Here is an 18,876-nt window from a genome sequence, read left to right as displayed (position 1 = left end):
TACCAAAACTAATCAATTTACGGTACACACACACACACACACACACACACACACACACACACACACACACACACACACACACACACACACAGAGAGAGAGAGAGAGAGAGAGAGAGAGAGAGAGAGAGAGAGAGAGAGAGAGAGAGAGAGAGAGAGAGAGAGAGAGAGAGAGAGAGAGAGAGAGAGAGAGAGAGAGAGAGAGAGAGAGAGAGAGAGAGAGAGAGAGAGAGAGAGAGAGAGAGAGAGAGAGAGAGAGAGAGAGAGAGAGAGAGAGAGAGAGAGAGAGAGAGAGAGAGAGAGAGAGAGAGAGAGAGAGAGAGAGAGAGAGAGAGAGAGAGAGAGAGAGAGAGAGAGAGAGAGAGAGAGAGAGAGAGAGAGAGAGAGAGAGAGAGAGAGAGAGAGAGAGAGAGAGAAAGAAAGAAAGAAAGAAAAGAAAGAAAGAAAGAAGAAAGAAAGAGAGAGAGAGAGAGAGAGAGAGAGAGAGAGAGAGAGAGAGAGAGAGAGAGAGAGAGAGAGAGAGAGAGAGAGAGAGAGAGAGCTGCGCTACTAAATTATTCCTATTTCGGTTCCTTGTCATTAGTGCATCCAATAATTAGGTGATTATTAGATCTCATTATATTGTGGTTTTTTTTTTTTTTTATTGCTCTTATTTATATACTTTTTTTTTCCTTCTCTCAGATAAGCAGAGTTACGGCGCATGGTAGCAGTGGTGGTGGTGGTGGTGGTGGTTTCATTTGTAAGATCCACACAGCTGCACTCATTCACGCCTCGTCCGTGATTATATAACAGTGTGGTGGTGGTTGGCTGGCTAGCTGGCTGGCAGGGAAAAGGAGAGGCAGACCACAAAGAGAGAGAGAGAGAGAGAGAGAGAGAGAGAGAGAGAGAGAGAGAGAGAGAGAGAGAGAGAGAGAGAGAGAGAGAGAGAGAGAGAGAGAGAGAGAGAGAGAGAGAGAGAGAGAGAGAGAGAGAGAGAGAGAGAGAGAGAGAGAGAGAGAGAGAGGGATGAGAAGGGAAAAAAGTTAACTTCAGATGAGAAAAAACTTTGTCAATATCGCTAGGTTGTGTGTGTGTGTGTGTGTGTGTGTGTGTGTGTGTGTGTGTGTGTGTGTGTGTGTGTGTGTGTGTGTGCTCTTTCTTTTCTTCTTTTGCTTCCTCTTCATTTTTCCCTTCTTTCTGTTTTCCTTTTCTTTTTTCCTTTATTCCTTTTATTTTTCTTCCCCACTCTTTCTTCTTCTATTCTCCCTCCTCTTCTTTCTTCTCCTCATCCAGCTTTTCTTGCTCCTCTTCACTGCAACATCTACACTCTCCTTCAATCTCCCTTTAATTCTTGTCTTCTTCTTTCGTCGCTAGCCTCCTCCTCCGCTGCCAAGTAATCCTAATCTTAATCCTCCTTCTACGGCCCATAATACCAAGTGATTTAGACTCGAGTCCCCATTGTTCAGAGTGGCAGACCTCATTATAATATGCGAAATGTTAATAATATTCTGATTTGGCTCCGTTTTTGGCTCCGTAAATGCTTTCTGGTAGTTGTATATAGTATATATATATATATTTAGAATACAAGGAAGAATAATGTAAAAAAATATGGTTAAGTAGAAATAGGAGTTAGGTTGAGAGAAATGGAGGATGTTTAGGCTTTTTTTTCACGTAAAGGAAGCACGAGCGACGTTCAACAAATGTGTGTGGAAATAAAAAAAAAATTGAATAAATAAATAAAGCAGAGGAAGCAATAGAAGTGTTTCCTAAATTTCGAAACGTGAACCATGCGTAAGATTATTTTCTAGTGAACGATAAGATTTTGAACACCCGGCACTTTGTTTCAAGACGCTCCATAAAAAAGTTCTCACCAAAATAAACAGCATACTTGTTCTCCAATCGCGTCGTGACTATCTGGAATTCTTAGCCCTCGAACGTATAACTGTTACAGCTTCCACGAATACTCCATTAGAGAAGCACTTAAGACTCGCCAATCAGCAATTCAAATATTAGTCGTTATCGTGGCAAAATTCAATTAAGTTTTCCTGAATGGTATTTTCTGTAATGTTTAACTCGTCAATTTACTCATTTACATATTTCATTATTTTTCCATTGGTGGTGACGGTATGGCACTCTTTACTCTGAACTGGTAATAGTGTGTGTGGTGGAAGTCTTCAATTTGTTCTTATGGAAATCCCACTTAACATAGCTTTCTTCCTGTTCTGCGAGCCACGAATGAACAAGGAATAGCGAGTGGATGGATAGCCTTTTCCTTTAATATCTCAGGTTCTAACTTTATATCAGATGGTGCTGCTTATCATATACATCTCATAAGAGCCAATAAGTTTTCTAATATTATTCTGGATTCCTTTGTTACTCTTCCTTCTCCTTCTCCTCCTCCTCCTCCTATTATTACTGCTATTACTACTATTGCTACTGCTACTACTACTACTACTACTACTACTACTACTCTTCCAGTCACGGTAGCCATTCATAATTTAACATCTTCAGTATGAAATAATAAAACAAAGGTCTAAAATATCTGCTGTTTTTTCGTTTTCCTTTGTATAATCACTACCACCGCCATTACAATCACTTTTCTAATCCTTTGTTACTACTCTTCTCTCCTCTAACGTAAACCCTCTCACCTAAATTTGCACTCTTGGTAACTCAGAAAGATTTATGCGTTTTGAAGGGAAACCAGAGTTCTATCTCGGTAACCTTTTTATAATTCAGACATTTTCCTTCTAAATAAACATTCTACAAAGGTCTGAAGGTTCTGTTGTTTTCACTTTTACAGCTCCTTACTACTACCTTTCTTGATCACCAAACAGCGCAGTAATGATAAAAGTCTTGGTGCTGTTTATTTTCACCCCTTCTGCTCCTTACTATCTTTTCTTCATCTCCAGTCAACATTGTAATGATAATAATTCTGCTACTGTATATTTTCGTTTCCTATCACTACCACCACAGTCTTATCTCCTTTAATATCAGTGGTAGAGCAGTACCATGAGTATTTACTTTACATATTTTCCTGTGCTTTTTTCCTCTCTCTGTCTTATTTGGTGGTGCAGAATTAGTGTTGTCTTGCTTGATGAGTCCTAAAGTTTTCATCCCTCCTTCCCAGTGCAAATAGATGTTTAGGCACGCATTCACAGTTGGGAAGTGGAGAAATAAAGCAGGCCATTACTTTGTTTCTTGCACTAATTCACTACTGCTACTGTTACTGCTGCTGCTATTCTTGCTGCTCAAGGCTATAATGTTGTTTCTGACGCTATGCAATTGCTTTACTCTAGTTTATTTAGTTCCCTATTTATTGATTTATTTCTCTATTACTTTTATTAATAGTTGGTGACTGAAGACGTAAAAACAGTGGTGATAGAATACTAGTAATACAAACAGAGGTAGATGTATTAGTGGCAGAAATAACAATAGTAGTGGCGATGGTACTAGATGTAAAAGTAGAAGTAGTAAGAATAATAGAAAAGCTGGCAGTAGTGACAGTAGCGATGGTAAAGCTGAGGGGATGGTGGTGGTGGTGGTGGTGCACACAACACAAAGGAAAACAGGAAGAAATGGCAATGTCCCTCCTGAGAGCCAGCTAGGTATACAACAAGCACACGTGTGGCAGTAACTGAATACAAAGCACATGAACTATGCACCACTCTGTAGAATGACACACACGAGCCGTCATTTCTCTCTGGTGCTATGCTCGTGGCTGCTGTATCCGTCTGAGTATGTGTTCCCAAGGCGGGCCAGGTGCATTACTGACTTGCGAAACTCAATTGTACCTCGTCCACTCGTGAGGTTAATAACGAAGAATACATATTTTACAATCCAAAAGATAATGTCGCACTATTTTCTCAGCCAGATGGTATTATTATTATTATTATTATTATTGTAGTAGTAGTAGTAGTAGTAGTAGTAGTAGTAGTAGTAGTAGTAGTAGTAGTAGTAGTAGTAGTAGTAGTAGTAGTAGTAGTAGTAGTAGTAGTAGTGATGCAAGAATTACACTCCTTGCCTAACAGAAATCCTCGCCAGACCAGCCTCTCTCTCTCTCTCTCTCTCTCTCTCTCTCTCTCTCTCTCTCTCTCTCTCTCTCTCTCTCTCTCTCTCTCTCGTGCCGCCACTACCCAGCGACACAACACGATAATATTTCTTCCTTGACAGGAAAACTTTGGGAACCGACGCGAGAGAAATGTCGTGAAATGCACAAAGGACACGAAATGCGACCGAATCAAATTATGCAGCGCTGCAAATAAGTAAAGGAAAAAATAAAGAATAATAACCAACGACAAAACTCCAATATTCGAATCCGCAGCAGCTCGCCAACAGCAATAACAGCAGAGGCGCCCGCAGCAGTCAGCAGTGCCGCCAAGAGCAGCTCAACTCAAGAGGTATTTTAGACTCGAGAGAAAAGAGGGAGCTTGACGTAAGGAGGGTTGTGTAAGGATGACATGTGTGTGTGTGTGTGTGTGTGTGTGTGTGTGTGTGTGTGTGTGTGTGTGTGTGTGTGTGTGTGTGTGTGTGTGTGTGTGTGTGTGTGTGTGTGTGTGTGAAGGTGAAGAGGCATTGGTTACAGAATGACATATGGAAGTAGTAGATATACTGAAGGAAAAGGGATGATAAGGATATTACTAAGTTGAGCTTAAGTTTGGGATCATTTATGTTTGGAGGTCGCCACTAATTTTCAACCAAATTTTCATCATTAATACAGTTTTTGGTGCTGAATACGAATATGACATTTATTTTCTCGAAAAATGATTTAATGCGCACTAACTTGCGACGCGCATTAATTCATGCAATAGTAATTAACGGGCGCAACAATACACAGTCGGGTGTCACGCGGCACGTTTGAGACGACCGTGGACAAGATGGATGTGAACTACAACTTGCAGTGGTTATTTACCAATATTTTGACCGAAGAAGACGCTGTTAAATTTCTGCAGAACTTTAATATCATAGAAAAGAGAAAAGGTGTAAAAGAAACATCAAATGATAAAAAATCAAACGAAAGTGTATCGTGGATGTGTTACAAGAGAGCTTGCCGTGATAAAGTTTCAGTGAGAAAAAACACTTGGCTTGATGGCAGTACCATTCCATTGAAGAAAATCATCGTCTTCATTTATTCCTGGACAAAAGAGTATTCCAGCATTAAATACTGTGAGGACGAATTGAGGATATGTCGTGCTACTACAGTTGATTTCAACAATTATCTAAGAGAGGTGAATTAACCTAACCTAACCTAACCTAACCTAACCTAACCTTACCTTACCTAACCTAACCCTAACCTAACCTAACTTAACTTAACCCAACCCAACCCAACCCTAACCCAACCTAACCTAACCTTTTTAGATATGTGCCTTATCTCTACTCGCCGCCACTACGCCTATCTTTCAATTCTCGAGAAAATGAATGTCATATTCGTATTCAGCACCAAAAACTGTACTAATGATGAAAATTTGGTTAGAAATTAGTGGCGACCTCCAAACATAAAAGACCCTAAGTTTGTATCAGAATCAGAGAGCGGCTGGGAAAATGAAGTAAAAAGAGTCTGAATGAGTAGGGTATGGCTGTGTACTTTCCAAAGATATCTGTTTTTGATTATGGACAAAGAATTATTGTTGAATTGAAAGAAGCCAATGGAAAAACGTCTGAAAATAAATCAAAACTATGTGGACGTTTCGAGATGACAAAATGAAGAGAGAAACTGAAAGAATAATTATGTATTAGATGAATGATACATTTCTCTCGGCAGATGGTACTTGATCCACCGAAAAGAGGCCTTATCATAAAAAAAGAAGAAGCTGACTTTTAGAGATAGCAAACCGGAGAGAGAGAGAGAGAGAGAGAGAGAGAGAGAGAGAGAGAGAGAGAGAGAGAGAGAGAGAGAGAGAGAGAGAGAGAGAGAGAGAGAGAGAGAGAGAGAGAGAGAGAGAGAGAGAGAGAGAGAGAGAGAGAGAGAGAGAGAGTATGATTATGTATTGGATGATAGTAGATTAAATAGTAAATCTATATATTTGTGAAGTATGTACTGTGTCAAAGGAAACAGTGAAAAAAGATGTAAAGATAACTGTATAAGAATGGCTTTAAGAATTACGTTATTGCAGAATTATTTCAAGTCAGGTTTATTGTAAGAATGTGAATCTTGAAGTTTAAGGAATAAAGATGGATATTACAGAGAAGCGCTTTCTTTGGAGGATGCAGAGTTTTCATAGATAACAAAAATAGAAGAAAAAAAAAAAAAAACAGGTAAGTGAAGTCATGAAAGGTAGGAGAAGGTTGATGAGCACAAGGGGAAGACTAGCTGGAGTTTTGGAACATATACTGAGCCCTGGAAAAATACCATAGGATTATTTTTGAAGAGGGTTCACAGAAGAGTTGAAGGAAAAAGCTGAAGAAACACAGAGAAAGAAAGTTCATGGAGACATTCCTTGAAAGTATAAACCAAGGAATAGCAGACCTGGACAGGATGGTGGAGAGGAGAGAAGAATAGCGCTCAATTGTAACTGCCGTCACATGACACATTTCGGTAAGGCAAACTAAAACCATCATGAGAATGCCAAGCCACCACCACGCGTAGATTATTATCAATCTTCATACACATATCGAAGATCCCGCTGAGACCTCACACAGTGTTTTTTTTTTTTTTTTTTTTTTTTTTCATTTGCTCAAACCAAACTTCGCGCTATAGATATTGGTAATAGATCGATTTTCTTTATATTTGCTCCTTCTTCCACTTTTACCACAAGCAAAGTGAACATGAAAGGAGACTCCGTGAAAGAAACAGTATTGAAGTGGTAAACTTTTAATGTCTTGCAAGTTAATCGTTAACTGTTCTAACTTTGAAGGCGCTCAAAGGATGGTAAAATCTTCTGGAACACAATTCAAATCCTTATATCAGTCATGTAGGAGGTTGCTTATGTTATATTCCCTCCATAGTGAATGTATTTTGAAAATCATCATCATTCAAATGCGTACTTAAAACACTCCTAAAACTTGCCAAAATTTTATATGAAGAAATGTTAAATCTCACCTGGTCTATTATATACTTCTGGCATCGAACACAAATTAACTCCAAAAATTCATCTTTCTCATCTTCTATATAGCTAAATGATTCAAGGGTTATTACAAGTAAATGGGTTTTACGGGAAACCCATTCACTAGACAGTCAGTCACAGTCTTAACATCAGCTGACATCACTACTGCGTATGTGGAAGACCAGTAAAGCAGGAAAATACCAAATCGCTGTGCGTGGTTTTTACAACATAACACTCACTTTCCTCCGTCCTGTATATATATATATATATATATATATATATATATATATATATATATATATATATATATATATATATATATATATATATATATATATATATATATATATATATCTATATCTATATATATATATATATATATATATATATATATATATATATATATATATATCTCGCCTCACATCTGTGGGAGGAAGAAGTGTGACTGATAACTTGTGCGGTAGAGAAAAGTATAAGTTAATCAGATCATCTTGGCAAGTGTCTGGCCATACCTGTCTCGGTAGCACAACTACTAGTCTACATAACATGAAAATTACAATAATATAATGACATTCGGAGAGTAAAAGTTATATTGAAAATTTTGAACATTCTATTATTTATAAGGATTTAAATGTAATCAAATGAGAAAGGCAATCATATAGGTTTTCTCATGCTATTATAAATAAAATGAATGGTAATACATCAACTAGGCCAGATGGTGATACAGGTTATCTTAGTCCGAGTCAAGGTTAAAAAAGCCATGCCGGAATAGTACCCACATGTTTCCCAACCCTGCATCAATGGGGACTGCAGTGGGTAGGTATGGGAGGGGTAGGAAGAGTCACTATAAAAATCTACCGGCGTCCCCAAGGGCAGGGGTGACCACACCTCTACAAAATGTTAAGGCTAACATCCAAACATCCAAAAGGAAACAATACCAGTAGTTGCAGCATGATTGCCTTCCGTCGCTACAGGCCATGAACATAAAATAAGAGCTTAGCATGGGGTGGTAGGGGAAAACTTTACAGAAAAAAAACAAATGCACGTTAACTCAAACACACACACACACACACACACACACACACACACACACACACACACACACACACACACACTTCAACGTTTCATTTTTCTTTCTTCTTACATGTACACCGGACAACATTTACATATACCAGCTGGTTTGATAGTGTTGTGTTCCTGCGATGTCTTGCTGTTTGTCATCTGCATTTGACCTGATCCTCCAAAGTGAAGGAAAAGAAGCCTCACCTGCAGGATCTGAGAGAAAAAAAAGGACGAGAGAGAACGAAGAACAATTTAAGCGAGAACTTCCCTCGTGCATAGGGGAAGAGGCGAGGAAGGAATACTGTCTGAGTGGGCGTGTGCACATGAGGCTTGAGGTGAAGGGGTCACTGATGGAGACTAGGGAGAGAAGAGGCAGGAAATGAAAGCTTTAAGGGAGAAATGAAAGCCTCGCATAGAAGAAACCCGGAAGGAAAATGAAGCGGGAGGAAAATATCTATAGAGAACGACAAGAAGGGACCAGCCTCGGCAGGAAATTTGTATGAAAGAGTAGGTAGCGAAAGGTCTTTGATGAAAAGGGACGGAGAGGGAAGAGTCCTGTGTGATAAAGATCCCGGAAGAAATAGTTTCATCTTCCAGCTTCCATCTCATTCCCCGCATGCCTGTGTATGTACCTGTGTCACCAGATGTACTGTGAATAATGTATAGGCGCATGTATTCCTGTTTGGAGTGAATAGTTCTCAGTGTGCGTACCCATGGCCGGTAATTTCACACATTTTAGCTACTCGAAAAACTACCATCAAGAAGATTATTCCTCTGTCTCTCTCTCTCTCTCTCTCTCTCTCTCTCTCTCTCCACCATCTTAACTCTTATCCAGCCCGTCTGCCCACGCTCTCTCCTTTCAGTGTTCTTTTATTTAGTTCTTAGATGATCATACGTTGTGCATTTGAAACACTCCTAAAAGCCTTTCTTTGTCTCTGTTACACGAGACGGAAAGCCTCAAGGGCACCACAGGAACCTTTCTCTCTCCCTGCTGTCAACTTCCACCTGTAACAAACACCTTCCTAGCCTGGACCCCTTTTTTCTTTCATTTTGTATCCTTTGTACTTCTCTACAGTTCTTGAGATCCTCGGTAGTATAATGGTTAGTATCCCCGCCTGTCACGCGGGAGACCGGGGTTCGATTCCCCGTCGGGGAGTATCTCAATTCCTTTTATGAAATAATCAGATCGAGTCATGATTGCTAAAAAAAAAAAAAAAAAAAAAAAAAACTGGCCGTAGCAAGTGTTTTTCAACTTAAACGAAAATTTTAAAATATAAGATGAAGAACAATACTGGTTGGCGAAACCGTGACAACCAAATTAAAATAATCCATTGCAAATATTAGTAAATCCAATCACAAGGAATTTTAAAATTATTTTTGCGAAAGAAAAAGTGATCACACTCCACATGAGCATCATCCGCGTTATCTTGTAGCCGAAGACATCGCGATACTTGACACATTATGTGATTACTTTGTGTAGACAGTGGATGAAGGCACTTATGAAATGCCTGAACCAGTAACAACATACGACATATCAAAAGATCAAATAAATTACGCAATTAACAAAGTGAAAGCTAACGAAACCCATAAACCAAACTGTACAGCATCACTAGTCTAAAAAGAAACCATTCCAATTTTGCAAACATCTTTCAATACTTTTCAAGAAATCAGTAAACTCCGGTGAAGCTTTAAGTAACTGGAACAGCTAATTCTACCCTGTACAGAAGGAAAGTGATAAAAAAAACTCACGAGTAACTATAATAAACATGTCGGTCACACATCTGGGGTTTGTAAATTAATGGGAGCCGTTACAGAAACTTAGCTACCTTATATTTATTCATCATTACCATTTTATCTTTATTACTAGCATTACATTATTGATAAAGTAATCAGGGACAACTTTTTTTTTTTTTACTTTTTGAAATAAGCGCTCCTGTTTATCAAATATTTTAAATGAAATTAAATAAGAAGCAATTCTCTTCATGAACTCCTTTCCTCTGACTGACTGTCCTCAGCCCCTCACTTTGCTGCCGTGAAGCATTTCTTGTTGTTTCCTACCGCTATTCTCACGGTAACTGTTCCTTCGATCTTGATAACTGCATGCCTCCCCTCCTCCAGCGGGCTCGTTGCACACGACTTTCTACTTTCTCTCTTGGCAGATCTATAACGTGAAAATCTTTGAGTTCCATATGATCACCCGCCCCGAGAGCCGAAATATTGCCCTCTTGACATTGAAACGATCAGCCGCGTTACCATCAGGACATTAATCAGAAGAAATAAGTGCAGAAAATTTACAATTTATGTTTCATGAAGTCTAATGCCATGAAGTATTTTTGATTGGATTTATTAGTACTCCGTTAGGTAAGGAACTTTGATGAGGTTAAGTAGGGCTGCAATCATTACTGCACTGTGTGTATTGAGAAGCGACATTGACCACTCTAGAAAGTCTTTCCTTTATTAGTGAAGGGAAGAAGGATCAGTTTATTTCAGAAGAAATATTATAAAAGAATGAAAAAAAGTTTAATCAAACCATAATTGTAAGACGATTTTCACATTTCACTAATTTGTATAAAATAGCGTTTTAAATGTAAGCGATGCGACTATTTTTGTTATAACTTTTATGAAATTATTATAATCCGTTAATACTTTTTGTAAAGAAATAAAGTTTTTGCTTTTATTCTATCATTCTTCAAACCTTCGTTATCTCCTTTTTCCTCTAAAATGTTGGATGATTACTGGATTTTGGCTGTAGGGGCTGAGGAAGCAGCAGCGATGAAAGAAAAGGAGGAAGAGGAGGAGGAGGAGGAGGAGGAGGAGGAGGAGGAGGAAAAATAAATTTAAAAAAATAATGAAGAGAGGGTAAAGGAGAGGGCGGAGTAATTGCAACAATAAAGGATATCAGTAGAGATTTTGGTTTTAAAATAAAATCTTAAGCTGTTTTATGGATTCCTTTTCTCAGAAATTTAATGATGACATCGAAATGTTTCAATCAGGAAGTGGATGTGTGATGAAATTAGTCAGTTCGCTAAATGATATTGTATTTTTTGTTACTTCTATTTCATATGCTGTATGGTGACCAACAAAAGATCGTCAATGAAATTCACAGCTATAACAGTGTGCACGCTGCTACTGAAGATAATGCCCATAAGCCCGAATAGCTCAGTCGGTAGAGCATTAGGCTTTTAACCTAAGGGTCCAGGGTTCAAGTCCCTGTTCGGGCGGTGCCAGGTGAGTTCACTTTTATTTAATTTTGTTGTTTTTTTCAACGGTTCAAGTGACTTACTTGGTGCATCCAACAGTGAGTAGAACCCACACAACACCAAACCTAGAGTGACGCCCTTCACCTGAACGTCTCATGTTATTACTTCATCGTCTGTGTTAGTATGGTTGCTTTAGGCGTGTTTGCTGAATAATGTTGTGCGTGTGGTGGTTAATTGTTTACACAGTGAGGATAACTTGGCCAGGTGTAGACTCTGTGTGGGAATGAAATTCAGGGAAGACTCTAGTCTTCCTCTGATATGCTAATTACTTCCTCCAGTGTCTTAAATATGATGGTAATTGTCCCATTTCGCATGTTATAATCTTGTCCTGGTTAACTTTTCTTTGTGATCACCCACCATATTTGTACGCTTCCTCTAAACCTTTCCTTAACACAAATACCAGTAAAATGACCAGGTGTTTATCTTGCTTTAGTATTATGCTAATGACACTCATTATCATATTAACTAAGATTACGAGGGTAATGTGAGCATATTCTCCACTTACAATACAAACACAGTGCTTAGAGGAAACACTGGCATTGCCCTGTGTCTCAATCATTTCCACCTAAATAACCAATCGTCCACCTGCCGAAGTCAGTTCCACACGCATCATCACACTAGTGACGTGACATGCACGCGCAGTGATTGCAAACGAAAGCAAACACTGGTTGAATAGGAGAACAATTTCAAGTGTTTTAATCATTCCCAATAAACCGTATTTCTTATTGCACAGGATGGAGTACGTTGCTACACCAGTCACACGCTCCTCGGAATATACGAGTAGTCACTATAAACTCGCTTTACTCTTCTTGCGAGCACTGACCACGTCTATACACTCCCTCAGCCCAAACACATCCACCACATGCAGCCCTATCCTTCCAACACCACAGTGGGCGAGAAGATGGGGAGAAACTCTCTCGTGTTCTTAAAACTTTGCACCTGCAGAAAGCGTTGCCACGGCTGCATATATGATTCTGCATCTACAAGACACACGAAGAAGGGAGAAAGGGTTCTATACAGGATTCTAGGGTGGAAAGGGACAATGTTACAAGGCAAGTGTGAAAGGCAGTACACTCCATCTTATCACTATATCAGATTTTGGGATGAAAAGTATAACACTTTTTTCTTCTCCACTGCGATCAATATTGCGCAAGCGTATCAATATGAACCATGAATCATTATTCCAAGTCTCGTAATCTTCATTTCACCAAGAACAAAGTTAACAGTAGATAGAATCAATTTATTGATGGGCAAGAGGTGAAGGTTGACAAATCGTGAGTCACCGAGTGTTGAGTTAGCGGCAGGGAACTGAGATGGCGGATGACGATGAAATGAAGAGAAAGATGAAGAGAGATTATATTGGAGATACTTTTGGCTGGGGTTGCAGGTTGGCTGGAGTTGCGAGGAAAATTAAATCTGATAAGATTCTGACATTCCTCATTTCTTAAATTTTTTGGTGAGTCGTGTGTTTGAACAGTTACGTGAATGATGGTGGTTATAACAACTGGAAAAAATAACTATTATTATTATTATTATTATTATTATTATTATTATTATTATTATTATTATTATTATTATTATTATTATTATTATTATTATTATTATTATTATTATTATTATTATTATTATTATTATTATTATTATTATTATTATTATTATTATTATTATTATTATCATCATCATCATCATCATTATTTCACTTGTCCTGGTGTGGTTGAAGGAGAAACACTGGGGGTCTTTCCCTGTGTTTATTTGTAAGATACAAAAGCGTACTGAAGCTTGGAGACTTGGTAGCGAGTAGACGTGAGGAGGCTTGAGAAGTTGCCGGCGGCTGGAGTGAGACTTGTAGTCGATAGCGACCAGTATGAGGCTTGTAGCAAGCGTGATGATGTAGAATTACAGTCTAGGCAACTGGAGTTTGACAGTGTAGAAGGTACACTGGCTGTGCAAGACAGGATGACCAGTCAGACAAAGAAGGCAAGCAAGATGCTTGGATCGTGATCGTGATCGTGAGTCTCTCCCCGAAACTGCGTTGGGGACCAGACTGGCGTGGCGTCCCGTGGGGGCGGAACAATACACAGCCACAGTACATACTATTATTTATTATTATTATTATTATTATTATTGCTATCATTAGTTGTAGTAACAGTAGTAGTACATTTTATAAAGAATAACGATGGTTCCTATCTGAATTAACGAAGCAGGAGTTATAATAATAGGCAAATGAAAGACAATGTTTCGTCGCGTAGAGAACGCACGGCTGTAGAGCAGCGTTCAGTTCAGCAGGATGAGATCACCAGTGATGACTTGCTTTGAGGTAGTGCACAAGTGTGGTGGATGATCGCAGAGGGAAACATGAACCCGAACAAGATTACAACTGGTGAAAAGAGATCATAAGCATTTTGTTGAGGACACTGAGGAGGGCCCTTAGTATACGATTAAAGCGAGGCAAACACTTTCCCTGGATTTTACAGCCACAGTAAGCTTTCATCCTGCCAAGTAATTGCTATTCTTAAGGCATACAATAACAAAAAACAAATGTCTTTCAACACGGTGGTAAAAGGAAAACACGTGACGCTTCACACTGTTCTCATGCACATTGTCATTTATTCGATTCTGGAGATTTCTAATGGTTCTATTTAGAAATCTTACGTCTTTACAGCTGTGCTCTTAGGCGATTCCTTTTGTAATTCACAATCTATCCTTATTTTGCTCTTTTATTTTTTCTACTTTTATTTATTACTATCAATATTATGTTTATTTCTCTTCCTACGTGTTTGTACAACATCATCGGGAGGGTTACAGTTTGTTCATCTAATTATCTCTCTCTCTCTCTCTCTCTCTCTCTCTCTCTCTCTCTCTCTCTCTATATATATATATATATATATATATATATATATATATATATATATATATATATATATATATATATATATATATATATATATATATATATATATATATATATATATATATATATATATATATATATATATATATGTATCATTACGACCAATGATAAATTCAATTGCTGTTATGTATTTTATTAATTTATGTCGAGTGGTGGATGTATCGCTTCGCTGTCGTCTTTTGTTGTGGACGTGGCGGAGCGGAGGGGTGTATGTTGCGCTTTGCCATTGTCTTTTGTTGTGGATGTGGCGGAGTGGAGGCATGGTCAAGACTCAAGGGACAGGTGAACGGGCTGGCCAGTCCAGCAGATTGGCGTGTGGGGTGTGGAAGGATACTTGTGACGCTGGAGTGGATTGGAGGGCGTGTTGTGCATCTGTGCCGCTACTATTCGGGTTTGCTGGAAGGTATGTAGTGTGAATTCAGGGACTATGTGATAGTCCGCCATATTTATTTTGTTCCGCTCGTAGCCAAGGATTTGGTAGTGCGTATTTCCTGCTTGTGTGAGACGATATTGAAGACAAAGTGGTTTACGTATGATTTGTGATGATGATGGATTATGATTTGTATGTCACTGTAACCGTTTGTTGCAGCGGTAGATGGTTGGATACGTGATGGGGTGTTTATGCTGTGGGGACGCTGTGTATATTTACCTTGTTTGGGATCTTCTCTCCGGGACATCTGTGTCGTCAATACTGTGAGTCATTATTACTGACAGGTACTGGTTGGTTCATTATTATTGGTTGTTATCAGTACATACTTGTATTATTATTTGTAAATCCTGCTTTATCCAGCTACCTGTGATAGTATTGTTGGTCTATTAGCAGTCATTAACTGCTACTTCCTCTGATTCTTTATATTGAATGTGATGTGAATTAAGTGATAATTGAATGTGATATTCTAAGATTACTTTGAGGTAACATCCTACACATGGATTATTAAGGTTGTGAGCAAGGCTTGTTTTGGGAATTCGTGGTGAGTGTTACATATTGTTCACAGGTTGAATCTTTGCCCAATAAACGGACTGATGCAACAGCGCTTTTGATGCCCTGGAGAAACAATTCAACAGTAAGACATGGACGCGCTCAAGTTGGAGCGAGGGTGGCCAAGGGTCGCTTCACCAGGAAGTGCAACATACTACAAGAAAGGTTGGATGAAAAGGATGCGCCAGCTGTGCTGAAAGGATTGTTCACTGAGGTGGAAGATGCATTCAAGGTGCTTGAGGTAAAACATGAGAGTCTTTATTCTGAATTACTTGGAGGCAAGCAAGATCCCTCATCCTTAAGTGAGGCAGAGGACTATATCTTGGGTTGTGAAAGAAAAACCACATTATACTCAAAGGTTACTAAAGCGTGTGCAGATGAGAAGGACAAATTTGAGACTGCTATAAAAGTTAAACGACTAGATCCACCCCTGTTTTCTGGTGATATAAGGAATTACGGCACTTTCAAAAAAGACTATATGAGATTAATCGTCCCGGCGTATGGGAGGGACTCTTACGCTTTAAAGAAATGCCTTTCAGGTGAGGCGTTGAAATGTGTGGAAGGTGTAGAGGATGACTTTGAAGAAATGTTCCTTCGCCTTGATGACAAATATGGTAACTCTTGTAAATTAACGGAATGTATTGTGAGTGAGCTAAAGGGCTTGAAACCTGTGCAAGATGGGGACTCGAAACGATTAGTCCACTTGGCGAAGGTAGTGGAACGTGCTTGGTTGGACATGAAGAAAATAGGATTGGAGTCTGAAATGAAAACTACATCTATGGTTACGTTGGTCGAACGCCTGCTTCCTAACACTTTGAAACGGGCTTGGGTACTAAAAGCCCAATCTGTTGCTAACCATAATGATTTATTTGAAAGTCTTTTGGCATTCTTACTTGCTGAAAGGAAGGTATGTGAGTATCTGGAGTGTGATTTGCGAAGTGTTCCCACAAAATTGGCCACTCATAATGTGATTTGTAGAGATTCAGAAAAGGAAGATGTTACTGATACACTACACGAGATAAAGGTAGTGCAAGATCAACAAAATGCTATGATTACTGAATGTCTTAACACTGTCTCAAAATTAGTGTCAGAGTTTTCTGTGGATTCTAAGAATCAAAACTGTAAGATGTGTTGGTACCATGGCTCACAAGGTCACACCTTTCATGATTGTTATGCTTTTCAAAATTTGAGTAATCCAGACAAATTTGCTTGCCTCAAGAATAATAGAGTCTGTTTTAGGTGTGCAACCCCTGGTCACTTGGCAAGGTACTGTAAGTTTGCAAGCACTACTTGTGATGTGATTGTCAATGGTCGGAAGTGTGGGATGGATCATCATAAAGCCTTGCATTACGTTCTTTCTCGTACACCTGACTCTGCTAAAAAGACCAGTTCTACTACTGTGACTAGTAATTTAGCGTCTAGGGATGGTTATCTACTGATGGTAAGCCGTTTGGAGTGTAAAGGGAGTCCCGTCAATGTCCTGTGGGATAGCGGTAGCAATGTATCCTTAATAACACACTGTCGGGCAAAAGAGTTAGGCCTCAAGGGAAAAGATATTAATATATCCATAACCAAAGTTGGCAACAGCTTGGAAACTGTCGCTAGCAAGGAGTATGTGGTCCCATTAGTCGACATGAATGGAGATGAATGGGAGATCAGTGCCTGTGGCATAGACGAAATTACCGCCCCAGTCGATGAAGTCGACGTGAGTGTTGTGTCCAGACTTTTCCCTAGTTTGAATGGCTACCCTGTAATAAGACCTCATGGTAGGATAAATTTATTGATAGGAATTGACTATTGTCACCTTATGCCTCAAGTGTTGGAGACGAAGGGTAACCTACAACTTATGCAAAACCAATTCGGTTATGTTTTGAGAGGTTCTCATCCACTTTTGATTTCCCATAGATCTCAGCCAAGTGTTAGTGTCAGGATTAACCATGTTAACATTGTGAATTTTGATGAAATTTCCTCTTTACCCAAGAAAACTATTAAGGAAGATTTAGATAGTTATTTCAACATTGAAAATCTTGGTGTATCCTGTTACCCAAAATGTTCGGGGTGTAAATGTGGAAACTGTACGCCTGGTCAAAATAACTATAGTCTAAAGGATGAAAGGGAGTTGGCTTTAATTACTAAGGGGTTAGTGTTTGATTCGGCAGACTGTAGGTGGGTTGTCAGCTATCCCTGGATAAAAGATCCCCGTCTTTTGCCCAACAATGTATCCCTTGCTTTTGCAAGACTGATTGCCACAGAAAAGAGGCTCAATAAACTAGGACCAGATTACTGCAAGGCTTACCAGAGTCAAATTGATGATATGATTGCTAGGAAAGTCGCAAGGAAATTGACTGAGGATGAGATTTACAGATACGATGGACCAGTATTTTATATTCCTCACACTGAAGTGCTAAAGCCAGACTCAAGTTCTACTCCACTTAGGATAGTTTTCAATTCTTCCGCCAAGTACATGAACTTCTCCTTAAATGAAATGTGGGCAAAGGGCCCAGATGTTTTGAATTCTCTCCTAGGAGTTCTGTTGAGATTCAGAGAAGAGGAGGTGGCGTTCGCCGGGGATTTGGCCAAAATGTACAATACCATCCATATGTCCTTATTTGATCAGCATTGCCATCGCTTTTTGTGGCGAGACTTGAAGGTCCATAACAAACCAGATCATTATGTTTTAACTTGTGTCCCTTTCGGCGATAAGCCTAGTGGTACCATTGCCATGCTTGCTTTAAGATTAACTGCGGAAATAATTCAAGACCAGTACCCTGTTGCAGTCAATGCCATAGTGAAGAACAGCTATGTGGATGACATACTAGGAAATTGTGACAATTATGAGGGAGCAAACAATTTACTGAGAGAGATTGAATTTGTTTTAGGCCAAGGAGGATTTAAGGTGAAACATTGGATTCTGTCAGGTGCTCATAACCCTAGCAAACTGGATCTAGCAGAAACTCAAAAAGAAAAAGTCTTGGGTGTTGTGTGGGAACCCAACAGAGACGTGTTTGTGTTTAGTGTGAAAATAAATTTTTCTCCCAAACATCGCAAGACACATACGGGCCCAGATCTTAAACCGGATAACCTTACCGGTGAGACACCCCAGTATTTGACCAAGAGAATGCTTTTAAGTCAGATTGCAACCCAATTTGACCCCTTGGGACTTGTCTGCCCTGTAACTTTAAAGGCAAAATTGATGTTGAGGCGTCTTGTCTGTCCAGAGGGTGATGAAGATGCAAAATACGGTTGGGATGATGCAGTGTTGCCACAGATTAGAAGTGAATGGCTGGATTATTTCCAGATGATGTTTGAGTTAGAAACTCTATGGTTTCCCAGATGTGTTAGGGAAGCTGACCACGTTGGTAACCCTACATTGGTCATATTTTCAGACGGGTCTACTATAGCATATGGAGCTTGTGCTTACGTTAGATGGGAATATCGTACAGGAATGTTTAGCTCTAGACCAGGGGTTCCCAAACTGGGGGTCATGACCCCCAAAGGGGTCATGAGCCCTTTTCTGGGGGTCATGAAGGGTCTAACAACTGTATGTACTACATTCAGCTTGCCGGAACGGGGCTAAACTTTTCAGTCAGTCTCGGAGCTGGCTCGAGTGCAAAATTGGTTGGTGTCTGTACGGACGGAGCCCCCAGC

The 18,876-nt window shown here is 39.4% G+C and overlaps 2 non-coding genes across 2 annotated transcripts; both read left to right on the top strand.

The window, feature by feature from the left end:
• The first annotated feature begins 9,162 nt into the window (after positions 1–9,162).
• Trnad-guc lies at positions 9,163–9,234 on the top strand. The gene has a single exon. It is a non-coding gene; the product is annotated as a tRNA-Asp (tRNA).
• Positions 9,235–11,226: 1,992 nt separating this feature from the next.
• Positions 11,227–11,299, top strand: Trnak-uuu. The gene has a single exon. It is a non-coding gene; the product is annotated as a tRNA-Lys (tRNA).
• Positions 11,300–18,876: the final 7,577 nt, after the last annotated feature.

Source organism: Portunus trituberculatus, chromosome 43 (genome assembly GCF_017591435.1).
Source record: "Portunus trituberculatus isolate SZX2019 chromosome 43, ASM1759143v1, whole genome shotgun sequence".
NCBI lineage: Eukaryota > Metazoa > Arthropoda > Malacostraca > Decapoda > Portunidae > Portunus > Portunus trituberculatus.
This window is presented reverse-complemented; position numbering and strand designations above follow the sequence as displayed.